This window comes from Elephantulus edwardii, unplaced genomic scaffold (genome assembly GCF_000299155.1).
Source record: "Elephantulus edwardii isolate Elephantulus edwardi_28Jun2011 unplaced genomic scaffold, EleEdw1.0 scaffold00182, whole genome shotgun sequence".
NCBI classification, from domain to species: Eukaryota; Metazoa; Chordata; class Mammalia; order Macroscelidea; family Macroscelididae; genus Elephantulus; species Elephantulus edwardii.
In genome coordinates this window covers 4,003,158-4,017,231 of record NW_006399932.1, presented here as the reverse complement: position 1 = coordinate 4,017,231, position 14,074 = coordinate 4,003,158, and the positions used below count along the sequence as shown (strand labels likewise).

General features: G+C 38.3%; 1 protein-coding gene and 1 pseudogene across 1 annotated transcript in view; both read left to right on the top strand.

The window, feature by feature from the left end:
* LOC102854872 overlaps positions 1-12,713 on the top strand; it is a 105,260-nt pseudogene extending 92,547 nt beyond the window's left edge.
* Positions 1-14,074, top strand: part of JAZF1 (JAZF zinc finger 1) — a 499,696-nt gene that overhangs the window by 155,965 nt on the left and 329,657 nt on the right. The window lies entirely within an intron of this gene.

Below are 14,074 nucleotides of genomic sequence, written 5' to 3'. Positions count from 1 at the left end.
ATATTATTAGGTACTTCTAAACTCACCAAATTTGATTACACTAAAATTAAACAATGTGATGAGAGTTACTTAGAAAATACTCCCACAAACAGTAAGCCCAAATGATTAAGCAAAAGTATTCCAGACACAATTAGAAAGAAAAAAAAAAAAAAACAAAAACCTCAATCTACAAAAAAATTATACTTTCCTTAATAAGGTTAGTCAGTTAATGATCTTGTAAGTACACAAATTAAAAATTAAAAACTTTTAAAATAAACTTTTGTTGACAATTTTTAAGTAGGAAAATAATTTTTACAGAGCTTTTTTGAGCTGCAGTTTTATTTAATGAATTTTCTTTTCTTGTTTGTTCTCTCTGCATGATACTGTGTAAGAGGTGTAGTCCATGTATGAATGTTTGCATTAATTCACTTAAAATGCATGATTTAATTTTGTATTAACATTGATTAATGAAATCAATGAATCACAATGTCTAATCAACCCCTTTTACTTCACTGCCTTTCCTGTTATGCAACTTATTTTTTATTTTTACTCTCTTCTCCCTCACTTCCCATTCCTGTATTTAATTAGATGGCAAATGTTTTCTTTAGCTCAGTAGGTAGGAATGCTTTTTAAACATTATATCCTTGAGCGTTTGCATTGATTTTATAACAAAAGAGTAAAATAAGGGTCATTATTAAGTTTAGTGAGCCCGCTGAGTGTCCAGGCCTTCCTGGAGATCACCTGAGAATTATGTCTTTTGTATCCTATCATTCTTTTTTTTTACCTTTTACCTGTAATTTTTTTTTCTTCACTTCCAAAACTACCAATGACAACTAATGACCAGGTGGCCTCTCCTCATGATGATGGTCTTCTCCAGCTCTGAAAGCAGCCACAGCCCCACCTTCTGCTTCTGTAGCAGCTTCACTCCCAAGTTCTGCTCATGATCACATCTCCCTTTTATTTATTTTATTCCTTGGATACTTAAAGTACATTATTTGTGAAGATTTTAGAGTTTTTAAAGTAGTTCTAAATACATAAAGTTATTCATGATTAGGAAGAAAGTCCAATATCTGGTTCATCATGCTTGATAAAGTAGAGAATCGGAGGGGGGAACGAAGACCCTCCATAAGATGGACTGATCCACTGTGTCTGCCACAGTAAGGTCAGGCCCAGCAGCAGTTATGAGGATGGCACAAACCAGGCCGTGTTTGGTTGTGTTGCACATACCTCCTTTTTAGAATCTTACATAGTTCTCTCTCTTAGGATCTTAAGAGAACAGTCAGTCATTATATGAAGGAAGGTGGCAGGGGCTGTGGGGAGAGGACAGGTAGGCTGAGAATTAGCACAAAGGCACAGAAAGGTGCCTGACAATCTGAGATTTGTACACCAAAGTTCATAGCAGCAATGGTATAATAATCACCATTGCAAGAACGTGGAAATAGCCCAGATGCCCAGCCATAAACGAATTGGTTGAGGAATTATGGTACATTCACGCAATGGAATACGATGCAGCACACAGGAGCAATGATTTTGTAAATTATTACCTAATTTGGGAGGGACTGGAGAGCATTATGCTGAGTGAACTAACTCAGTTCCACAAAGACAAATATTGTATAAGACCATTATTTTAGAATAAGTATAAGGATCCAGGAGGGGTGGGAGAGGTTTGAAGCAGAGGGATAAAGATGTGCAGGGGGAAGGAGGGATTGATCATGGGGTTGTACAATTTGATGGGTGGAAGAGTGAGGGAAATTGAAAGAATTTGTTCTTGAAAACAAGGCATTTGAATTTTGTAAATAAACTAGTGGGGGTGGGGAGTGGGAAAGAAAGGTGCCTGAGGTATTAGACTGGCCTGGGCTGGTGTCTAGAATGAGTATGGCATGTTGAGTGTAAAGTAGGGAGATGTGCTTGGATGAAACTGAGGCACTGTGGGAATAAGATGAAAGAGATTGAGTGGAGCTTTGAAAACTAGTCTGAAGTGCAGTCTGGATGCTGTGTGGGTTAAGGGAGCTTCTCAAACTGGGAGATGCCACGACCTTTGGGGACACTGGCAGAGTGCTACATGTTAAGCCAAACCATAGAAAAAGGACTGAGCACCTCTGTATGATGCCCTTTTTACTTGGTATAGCTTCAAATCTCTTTACTGTTTTCTGTCTTGGATGGAAAGTAGAAGAGCAGTGAAAGAAAGAAGGCAGCATAGAAATACCATGAGCAGAAATGGGAAGAAGGTGGGGGTGGAGGAGACACCCTTGTGCCTTTGGGTCAGCTTGCCCGTAGTTCCTTCTTCCAGAACTTTCCAAATGTTCTATGTCTAATGGGTTTTTTTCCCGTAAGACAAGTAGCTGCTTCTCAGCTTATGGTGAACTAGAAACTATTACCTTGTGTTGTTGAGTAGCAACTGACCCGTCGAGTAGGAACTGTGACTTTCCAGTGGGTTTTCAGCGACAATAAATCACATGGGAATAGACTGCCCATCTTTCTCCCACAGAGCAATTGGTGGATTCAAACTGCACACCTTTGCATTGGCAGTGTGATTCCTTACTGCTAAGCCACTAGAGCTCCCTCTGTGTAACATCACAAAATTAGCTCGTATTTCTAGAAATGAAACCCAGGACCATAGAGGCCTTTTGCACTGCACCCTGTGGGCACAGTGGGGCACAGAGGAGGCAGTGTGGGGCTTGCAAAGACTGTGACCTCTGATGAACAGTTCAGACCGGCCTCTCAGGTCTTTTTGCCACATGCTAGCTTTGGGTCTTGGAGCTGGCAAATGTAGCCTTTGTTCTGAAGATAACCTGCCCTGGGGAGCATTTGGGGTGTATAGTCATGGAAGCTAGTAATGTGGATAGTACATAGACAGCCAGCCATCTATTGGGTTTTGGGTTTTTTACTCTCTCTTTAAAAAACAAACAAACAAACAATAAACCTAAAAAAACTCCACAAGTCTATCTTTCACAGAGTAAACAGAAGACTTGTATTTGCAAAAGGTGGTGTTACTGTTTGTTGTGTGTACTGTCAAGTCAGAACCGGCCCATAGCGGACCCTGCAGCAGGTTTTCAAAGGTAGTTAATTGCACAGGAGGAGATTGCCCATCCTTCTCCTGCAGAGCAGCTGGTGGATTCGAACTGTATGCCTTTGCGATTGCAGTGCAGCTTCTTGCCATAAAGCCACCAGACTGTTGTTTGTTTTTTAAAAAAAATTCTCATATTTCAGAGTTCTACCATATTTTCTGACATTTTACTTTTTCCACCTCTGTGACACAGGGACAGTTATCACTGTCTGGTATTAACTCCCTTGGATACATGTTCACATTTCTTTTGTGTTTCTGTCTGTATCTCTCTTCAGTAGGTTGCGAGTTCCACTGGAACCAGGACCTTGGTCTCCCCAATGGTGGCTCCACGTTTAAGAAGTGTGTGTAGCACTTGATAAACTTTTAATGAGTGTAGGGACTACTGAGAGGACCAGAGTATGTTCAACACTAATCACAGATTGGATTCCTTTCGTCCCTGCTTCTCCTGACCCTTCCCGCTTACCCCTTTGTCACTGGCCTGTTGCAGGCATTGCCACAGGGGGGCTCTCGAGCAATTGAGAAGAAAGGAGCATTGCTGGGGCCTCAGTCTGGTTGCAGAGGGCTCCTCTGAATTGAGTGAAACACAGGCACACTGTTACCACTGAGCTCACGTCCTGTTCTCTGACACTGCTATGTCCCTCTTAGTGACATATCAGAAAAAGAATCCTGCTAATTTAGTGATGTATCATCAAAATAAATCCACAGACTCCATTGCCTGATGCACACGGCTGAGTTTAGCAAAATGATATATAAGTGGTGACTGATGAAAAAATAGATTTTTTTTTCCTTTCCAGAGAATTAAGTTTTAAATTATTCCATAATTAGGTTTTTTGTGTGTGTTTATAATAACAAATAAAAAGATTCTAAAGAATGATGAGAGATTGGGGATGGTAAGTCAGACTAAAATGCTGAAAAATAGAAATTAAAGAATGTTTTTAAAAAGAGACCCCCAAAATACTAACAGTGCTTTCTCCCCAGGTCATTGGCATGGTCTCCCAACTTTTACCATCTCCCTTCCATACCACTCCACAGCCCAGTCTCCAGACTCCTTTTCGCTGTGGGGGAAACACATGTGGGAGGATAGATGGTCTGGGGGTAAGATACCCTTATATATTTTTCTTCAAATGCATATAATAACTAGAAAAAAGATTATTTTGCATAAATCTTTCAAGGGACATGTTTTTAATAAAGATATTAAAATTACACTAAAGCACATATTGGCTATTTGTATATGAATGGAAATCTCTGAAGTTCTATGTAGTAGTTTGAGCAGGCGCCCTTCCTTAATTTTCTTTCCCCAATGTTACAGTTGCTTACCATTTTTCTGAACAGTTAATAGAGCTGCAAAGCTTTGGAATAACAGGAAATGTTCTTTCTAAGGACTAGATTTCCCCCTCTCCTTCCAGTTTGCCTTGTTGGCATGGTTCTTCGCTTTCTTTCTCCTAAAATGGATATTAGCATTTATATTGTTTTGCCAGTAGGTTTTAAAAAGTAATTTGAAACTAAATAAAGTCTGTAGTCCAGATATTAACTTCTGTCCACTGGGTGCCCTTTTTTATATGTAACCACAGTGTTGTAATAGACCAGATAGGCCCTCAGTGACTGGAAAAAGAAACTATCTAAAACGGTTTCGAAAATCTTAACTACTCTGAAAGTTGAAAGTTGCTATGTACTTGGTTTGTGATGAAAGCATTCTAGCCCACCTCTGTCCCCATCAAAAATCTCACAGTACCACACTTGGACTGCACCGAATGTTACTGCTAAGTTGCTTTTACAAGGTTTAGGTTTACTGGGCATGCTATATATCCTTTAAGTTCTAGTAAATGGAATTCAGGGATCCAATTTAAAACTTAAAACAAGAAATTAATTTTTTTTCTGACATAGGCATGAATGTTGAGTCCGCTTTCTGATATTTAAAAACCAAAGGAATAAACAAATTTTACATTAAATGACTTTCCCCTGTGACTGCATTAAATATGCTGTTTAAATTTATATAGAGATTTTCATTCTGGATTTTTTTTTCTGGGTTAGTATTTAAATGAATTTAATAGAATACAAGAAAGTAAAATCTTGTTCTTTTTACTCTGAACATGGGTTTAATGGGAATAAAACCTAAATAAATTAAAAAATCTTAACTATTTTGAGAATGTTAGTGGTGGTGAATACTATTATGGTAGCACATTGGGAGCAAGGGAAAATGCCCCATAAATGTCTAGTTTAACAACTGTGGGTTTTTTATAATTGTGAAAAAAGAACACAAACTTTTTCAGGAAAATACTAAATATTCATGAATACATGAACTTCTATGTGAAGCTTAATGAAAAATTGGCATTCAGGATAATGAAATAAATTAAACTTCCAAATATGTATATGAAAGTAGTGATATTATTATTACTCCTAATAATAATTAAAAAAATAATAGTTTTACATTTTAAACATGACAACTTAAAAAAGCTGCCATGAACGAGAAAAGGACTTAAGGAGAAGAGAACACACAGAGGAGGAGGTGGTGTGGTGAAAAACCAGGGAACTAACTTGGCTTCGGTCCTAATGACTGGCCTTAGGCAATTGGGGAAGGTAAGATGCTAAGCTTCATTATTCTCCTCAATAGTGTGTCGGTAATAAGACTCATCTCAGAAGTTGCTGTGGTCTTCAGAAGAGATTACTTTGATGCAGAATGAGTTGCCGTGGACTCTCTGTATAGGTGGGATGTTGTTATGTACCACAGAATCAGAACTGACTCACAGCTAACAGACTCATAGCTAGCAGACCCTTCAGTGAGTTTTCAGAGGCAGTAAATTGCACTAGAGGAGATTGCCCATCTTTCTTCCGTTGGGCAGCTGATAGATTCGAACCATTTATGCTAGTGCAATTTCTTACCACTACACCTACAGTGGCTCTTGGAATCAAATCCCTGCCAAATCGACCCCAGACCTTTGACATGTGGTCGACATTGACCCAGTGGCAGTCTGAGGGTACCTGTGATACTATCTCTTGAAGATCCAAATCTAGCTAAAGCTTACAGGTCTATAAGGGATTTCTGGTGGTGTAGCCTGTATTAAATTTCACTGTCAACCCAACAGCCATACTTTTCTGATGGTTCAAATCCATCAGTAGGTCCATGAAAGGAAGATGAGCAGTCACCTCCCTTAAGATTTATAATCCCAGAAACCTGATGGAGAGAAGGTCAGTATGCTTTGGGATTGACTTAAAGGCACTGAGGGTTTTTTGGTGGTTTTTTGTTTGTTTGTTTTTTTAACAGCTTCATTGTATGTTTACTACTCTTCTCCAACACCACAATTCAAAGGCATGAATTTTGCTTTTATCAATCTTACTTATTGTCCAATTTTCAATAGATGCACAAGAAGTAATTGAAAAGACCATAGGTTGGATGAGGAACAACTTAGATTTTAAATTGACATCTTTGCTCTTTAACACTTTGAAGAGGTCCATGATAGCAGATTTTCCCAATGCAACAGGTTTTTTGATTTCTTGACTGCTGTTATTTTGAGTGTTGATTATGGATCCAAGTAAAATCAATTTATTAAGAACTTCAATCTTTTCTCTATCATGATGTTGCCCATTGATCCAGTGGTGAGGATTTGTTTTCTTGGTATTGACATGTAATCCATATTGAAAGCTGTAGTCATTGGCCTTCTGCATCAAGTATTTCAGGTGCTTTCCTAAGAGGACCTTTCAGCAAGCAAAGTTGTGTAATGTGCATAAGGCATGTTGTTCGGATGTCACATTCTTCATGAAGTCCAACTTATTGAATGATTTGCTCAGCATACAAAGTGAAAAGGTGTGGAGAATAGATACAAACCAGATGAATACCTTTTCTGATTTTAAACCAAATAATATTCCTTTGTTCTGTTCAGACAACAGCTTGTTGGTCTATGTATAGTTTTTGCATGAGCACAATTAAGTGTTCTGGATTCCTATTCTTCTCAGTGTTAGCCCTAATTTGGTATGATACACACTATGCTGATGCCTAGTTAATATAACACAAACAAACATCGTTCTGGTGTTCTTTGCTTTCCACAAGATCCATCTGACATCAGCGGTGATGCCCCTTGTGTGTGGCTTCTTCTGAATGCAGCTTGAATTGCTGGCAGTTCCATGTCTAACCATTTTTAATAATCTTCAGCAAGATATTTACATATAATATTAATGATATTGTTCAATAGTTTTCATATTCTGTTGGATCACCTTTTTTTTTGAGACTTGAAACAAATATGGATTCTCTTCCAGTCATTTGGCTAGATAGCATCTTCTAAATTTCTTGACATAGACTAATAAGCACATCCACGGCTACATCTTTTTTTTTTCAAATGTGTCAGTTGGTATTCAATCTATTGTTGTTGCTTTGTGCCGTCGAGTCACCTGTGACTCATAACAACCCTATGTACACAGCTCTGAAGCCTGCCCTGTCCTGAGCCAGTCTCAGTAACTCTGACAAATCCCCATTGCCCCAGTTATTGTGTCAATCCACCTCATGTGGGGTCTTCCTCTCCTGCACTGTCCCTCCACCCTACTGAACATGATGTCCTTCTCCAAGGATTGGTCCCTCCTGGCCGCATGCCCAAAATATGTGAGATAGAGTTTCAAAATCCTAGCCTCCAAGGAGAAATTTGGTTTCACCCTCTTCAAAACAGACTGATTTGTTACTGGAACATTAATTTTTGCCAGTTCCTTCAGTGCTGCTTGAACTTCTTCCGTATCACTGGTTTTTAATTATATGCTACTTCCTGAAATGGTTCCATGTCAACCCAGTCTTTTTGTTATAGTGACTTCATATATTTCTTCCATCTTCCTTTGATGCTTCCTACATCCTTCAAGATTTTGCCCATAAAATCCTTCACTATTGTAACCTGAGGCTTGAATTTTTTTTTCTTCAGTTCTTTCTGCTTGAGAAATACCAGTCACGCTCCTCTTTTCATTCCCTAACTCTGTCTGGTTCTTTGCACATTTCGTTATCATTTACTTTATCTTCTCAAGCTTCCCTTCAAAATCATGTTTATCTCTCCTTAAGCATTTCTGAGAACATTCTATTTGACCCCTCCATTCTAGTGCAATTTTCAGAGTCTCTTCTAGCATCCAGTTTGGTCCTTTCTTTCTCCCCAGTCTTTGTGGTGACCCTTTGCTTTCTTTATGAACAATATTCTTGTCTTCCCATAAATCGTCTGGTGTGCAATATCATGAATGTTCAGTACATTGAATGTCTTCTTGAGATGCTTTTTAATTCAGGTGGGATAATCTCAAGACTGTATTTTGGTTCTTGTAGATTTGTCTTCAACTTTTGTTTGATGTTGCTCATCAGTAAATTGATGATCTGCACTAGGTAATTCAAGTGCTGGGTAATCCACTGTGCCCTCCCTTGCCATCTCCTGACGCCTCGCTGTCTCCTCTGCTGTCACAGTATCTTTGCCATCATGCTTCCACTGCTTATCACCTTCTCTCCCTCTCTCTGGTGTGTCTTTCTTTGGGAGGTTTTCCACACAGTGACCCCCAAGTCCAAAGAATGCACTCTGCTTCTATCTCTTCTTGGTAGTAGTTGCCTCCCTCATTGGAATTGGTTCTCTTTTACATCTAATAAATGGCAGAATTAACCCAAACCTTTTTTGGGGTTCCACATTCTGTATTTACATGCTCCCATTCTGACAATAGTGTCTTGTGTCTAATTTACATTCACAAGCTGTCCAGTCCAGTTTGTGGGCCATATTAAGCTCACCTGAAAACTCACTGAAAAAAGAAAGAAATGAGCCGACAACATGCAAATAGTGATGTAATGAAATCATGGTTTGACAGGTAAAAATAGAATCGTTTTCCAACAGGGACAAATCAGAGGAGGAGACCCAGAAAAAGAGAGGCAGCAGCTCAGAGGCTCAACCCCACGGCCCTGCCCACCTTTGGGTAAAGGGAGGATAAGGTCTGGAGTGGAAGGAAAAGAGACTCTCCTAAAGGAATGTGGCTAGACTTTGGCACAGGCACGTCTGACTTTGATCTCTGCAGCAGGAAGCACTGCTATTGAAGTTGAGGCTGACTGAGATTTTCTGGTGTAATTAAGGAAAAGAAAGAGAACTCTGATAATGGCGCCTCTAGTTTAATTACCTTCAACCTGGTTTCATCTCCATGGCAAGAAGTTGTCTACCAACAGCATTTAATAATTGTTCCTGAGAATTTTCTTTTAAGACACAGGTAACTTGGAAAATTAGGTCTTAATAGCAAAAGAGCTTAGACTCACAAAATTATTATGAATTTGCAATAGAAAGAGAAAACTTAGAAAAGTTAAGGTAGACTTTTTAAGAGTCATGAAACCTGGAACGTAATACCAATTCAAATGGCTCTCAGCTATCATGTCCTTTGTTATTACTCCTTTCAGAGAAAATTGTAACCATATGCACTATGGCTATATGGTAGCAATATGGTCATTGAGCTGTATTGTTTTCAGACCCCTTGACTTACAAGGATCTATCAATACAGAGTGTCTAATCTGAAAAAAATGGCCATGAATGGAGTTGGAAATCTGGCAGCGAGACTTTACAGTGCCTCAGAAGCAGACACACATTTGAGTAATTGCTTGAGATCAAACACCTCCTTTTCCCTCTTGCAGTCCCATGAGGAAAATGGGAGAGAAGAGAAAGAAAAGATATAAAACCACTGATTAAGGCTAAATTTTCCTTTTAAAATTTTCTTCCTTAGGAGACTAGCCATTAAGAAAAAGAGATGAGGAAGCCAGGTTTTCATGCTACTTGTTTATGCAGTGGGCCTCTTCTCTGTGTTCTTCCTGGTTGTTTTTTTAAATAGAAGGTAAAATGATTGTTTTCAGAAGCTTACTATCCATCTTTTAGAAAGAAAAGATGACTGAAAATATGCAGAAAGTCTTCATTTTTTGTGACTTTTAAAAAAAATAATTTTATAATTAATGCAAACAGTATATTTCTGAAGTTCTAAGCCACTCTGCTTTTATTCTAGTCTGTTAAATGCTACTGTTCTCTAAAAAGAATAGGACATGAAAAGGAAAATTCCGAACAACCAAGATGAGAATTTGTGATTACTTTTGGAGTCTATTCTGGTTCAGACTCAACTTAACCATTTTCCAGCTGAAATTAAGTGGAATATGTTTTTCTGTTTCTGAAAAAGCCCTTGGACTAAGTTGCCCCTCCCAAGTTAACTTTTTATCATGGTTTTAGCTGGAGTGTTATTGAACTCAGAGTGAGATCCTGCCTTACTTAAGTCAACAACAGGAATTACTCAGCTTTCCTGTGGGATTTTGGCCTCTGAAAGCCTGCTGGAGGATCAGCTATGGGTAGGTTCTGACTTGATGGTACAAAACAACAACAAGAAGGATGATAATAGTTGTTAGATTAGCAATTAGTGCATACTACTTATAAGAATATAGGGTGACCATAGAACTTGAGGAAGTGGAAAATACATAGTCAAATAAGTCATTTGGTGTCATTAAAAACGATTACTTACAACAAAATTATATTGATTGATAGAAGTTTCAGAGTAAAGAGAAGAAAAACATTTATATAATAATTTAAACGGTTTTGTGTTTTCTTAATATCATTCTCTTAGGAAAATTTCCCAGGGCACATCACCCTTTTAGTACAGACCACTGTGGGGAAATTGTTGTTTCTTTTTTTGTAATCCACTTCTAAGGCTCTTTGTCATCATAGGTAACCTTTTCTCTTGTTTCCAATGTGTTAAGTCTTTACACATTTTAATCCTTTTATGTAGTGTTTTAAGTTTGTAGAAGGAAATTTATTTTCTTGTTATGGGAAAAAATCATCACTCCTGTTATGACATAAAACTTCTATTTGATGTCTCCTCTACTGACCTAAGCTAATTATAACAAAAACATGTTAACAAAGCGAGTAAAGTTTATTCTTTAATACATCACTTTTACTACTCTAAGCTGCCCGAGAAAGTCTTAAATGAAGGAACTGCTCTGTTAGGTTGGACTGTGTGTGTGTGTGTGTGTGTGTGTGTGTGTGTGTGTACATGAGCGTGGAAAGAGAGAGTGTGAATAACTGTGAAATGTACATGATATCATGGTAAAACTTGATATCCTTAGATCATCAGGCTTTTAGGAGCAAAGAAATATTGAAGGGGTTATCGGTAACTCAGAACAGCTGAAAACATGGATATAGCTTCTTTTTAAATTTGGGCTGATTGGAATGCATCCCCAAATTCAAACGGAAATAGTAAAATTTTAAAACTTTTATGAGTACTCAGCTCCGCTGCACCTGGTTGTTCTAATTGCCTTCAACCCAGTCATTACAAGAGAGGCAAGATGTTTAGCCTGCAACAGCCCTTATTAATGTATAATAGGAATTTACTTGTAAACCAGAATTATTGGAATGACATGATGTCATAAAGCCGCGTGCTGACACTTTAGATTGTTTAATATGGGGATGGTGAATTATAATGTAGTAATGGAGTATTCTTTCTGGTAATTAATCACAATGGTACAGTGTTGGTGTAAGTGAGACATACAAAACATAGACTTTGTACTTGTAGTACTTCTCTGTTAAAGGCTGTAGTTTTACTAATGTTCTCGTATTATCTATGAAAATTAAATATCTTCTCCAAGAGATTGCAGATATGAAAAACTGACCACAGCAAGTGTTGAAATGTTTTCTCAAGGATGTGCCCCTGTTTTCTGTAGAAGTGCCGAAGCCTAAAAAGGCCAGAAAATATTCTTGGTATCACTGCAGCAAGAAATGGGAAACATTTATTTTGCTGGGCCACAAACTTAGAATCTGTCAATATGGCTTTGTGATTAATGGCTGCACACATTACCTGCCTCATAAATATAATGTGACTTGATTATTGGGCTCAGTTGGCAGAGCAATAGTTAACATGATGTCAGCACTTCCATTGTAAACTCTGTTTTTGAGGAGTTTATAACTTGGTCATAAAAAAAATCACTTGAGGATGACACTTTGAAATTTTAATCTTGCAAGACAAAGATATTTTAAGGAATGGACTAAAGTGTTTCAGTTAGCCATTTTGGGGTTAGAAAGACTATTTCTAGTGTTGCTAGAACAGAAATATGGCAAGTGGGTGGCATTCATTAATGAAGAGAAGTTTATTTTGTTACTGTTTAGGAGGCTATAAGTTCAAATTCAGGGTGACAGCTTTAAGGAACTGCACGTACTCTTCCTCTCCCATCAGTGCTGGGTTCATATCTTTTTTTCAGCTTCTAGAAATAGATTTCTTCGTGATCTTGTGGCCTGGATCTTCCACTCTGGGCTGGCTGACTTAATTTTATCTTTTTAAGAAGACCACTGGCCTTGTGTGGTTTGCTGTATGTGATAGTCCACATGAGAGACTGAGAATATTATACACAAAGACCCTTGATGTTCTCAAGCAAATCCTTAAAAATGCAGAATATTAAAAGTATATAGAAGATATTACAAATGCAAAGCTGAGTATGGTTAAAGTGGAACCAGATGTTAAAAAATTAGAAGACCACCTTCAGGGTGGACAAATTGAAGAATTCATTTTTCAGGATGAAAATGAATTAAGTTTGGCAAGAAAAATGATACAGTGCCAACTGTGGGAGCCTTTCATGGAAGAGCCGCCTGCCAGTCAGTGGAATTGGCCAATCATCATTAAATGTGACTTTGGGGTATTGTTTGGAAAGAGACACAATTAAATATTCTGCTATATTAAAAAGAAAAAGAAGCTGACTTAAGACACACTCTATACCAGTGTTGTTGTTAGGTGCCTCTGAGTCAGCTCTTAATGACCCTTTGAACACAGATCTGAACCTTGCTTTATCCTCCACGGTATCCTAAATCTCTGTACGGTGCTTTCAGTCCCTTCTCTATATCCTGAGGTCATGGTTACATTCATGGTGTCAGTTCATCTTGTTGAGGGTCTTCCTACTTTCTCTGATCTATCTTTTTCAACAAGATGTCTTTTTCCAAGGACTGGCCCCTCTGACAACATGCTCAAAGTATGTGAGGTAAAGTTTTGCCATCCTTACCCCTAAGGAGCATCCTTATTGCATTCCCTCCAAGACGGGTTTGTTATTTTTTGCAGTCTGTGGTATGTTCAGTACTCTTCTCCAACACAATTGAAAGGCATCAGTTATTCTTTGGTCCTCCTTATTTATTGTCCAATTTGCAGATACATAAGAAGCAATTGAAAACAGCACTTGGCTCAGGCTCACTTTAAACTGACATCATTGCTGGTTAGCACATTAAAGAGATCCTTGCTTACAGATTTGCCCAGTGATTATGTCTGTTTATTTCTTGACTGCTGCTACCATGGATATTTACTGTGGATCCAAGTAGAATGAAATTGGTAAAAAATTCAGTCTTTTTTCCATTTATCATGATGTTGCCTATTGGTCCAGTGGGGAGGATTTCTGTTTTCCTGATATTAAAATGTGATCTATGTTGAAGTTTACAATCTCTGATGTTCAATAAGTGTTTCAAGTCTCTTTCACTTTCTACAAGCAATGTTATGTCAGCTTCCTCCAATCCTGATGCCTCATTCTTCATATAGTCTAGTTTCTTGATTTGCTCCGCATACAGATGTAATAGAAATAACAACAAAAAGACCCCATCCAGTTTCCAAAATGAGTTTATAATCATAGATATCATAGATAGACCCATCTGTTTCCATCAAATCAGTTCTGACTAGTAGTAATCCAATGGAATAGATATGCTTTATAAAAATAACTCCCTGCATTCGTATCTGCTCATCACTGATCTCCCCGTGGGTTTTCAGAGGCTGTAAACAGTGTGGGGAATGGCTCTCTTTTTTCCAGTAGAGCCACAGTAGATTCAAAGCACTAGGGAGGTGTGCCTTGTGTTAGCAGCACAACTCCTTAACAGATGGCACCATCCGTTCCCTGGAAAATGCCCTAGAGAGCGTTTGCTTTAAGCAAGCAAAGCTATGTCCTCCACATACCACAAGTTGTTGATGTATCTCCTCGTCTTCCCGTCCTGATTCCCCTTTCTTCTTTGTTCAGCCCAATTTCTTGGATTATCTGCTCAGCATGTAGAA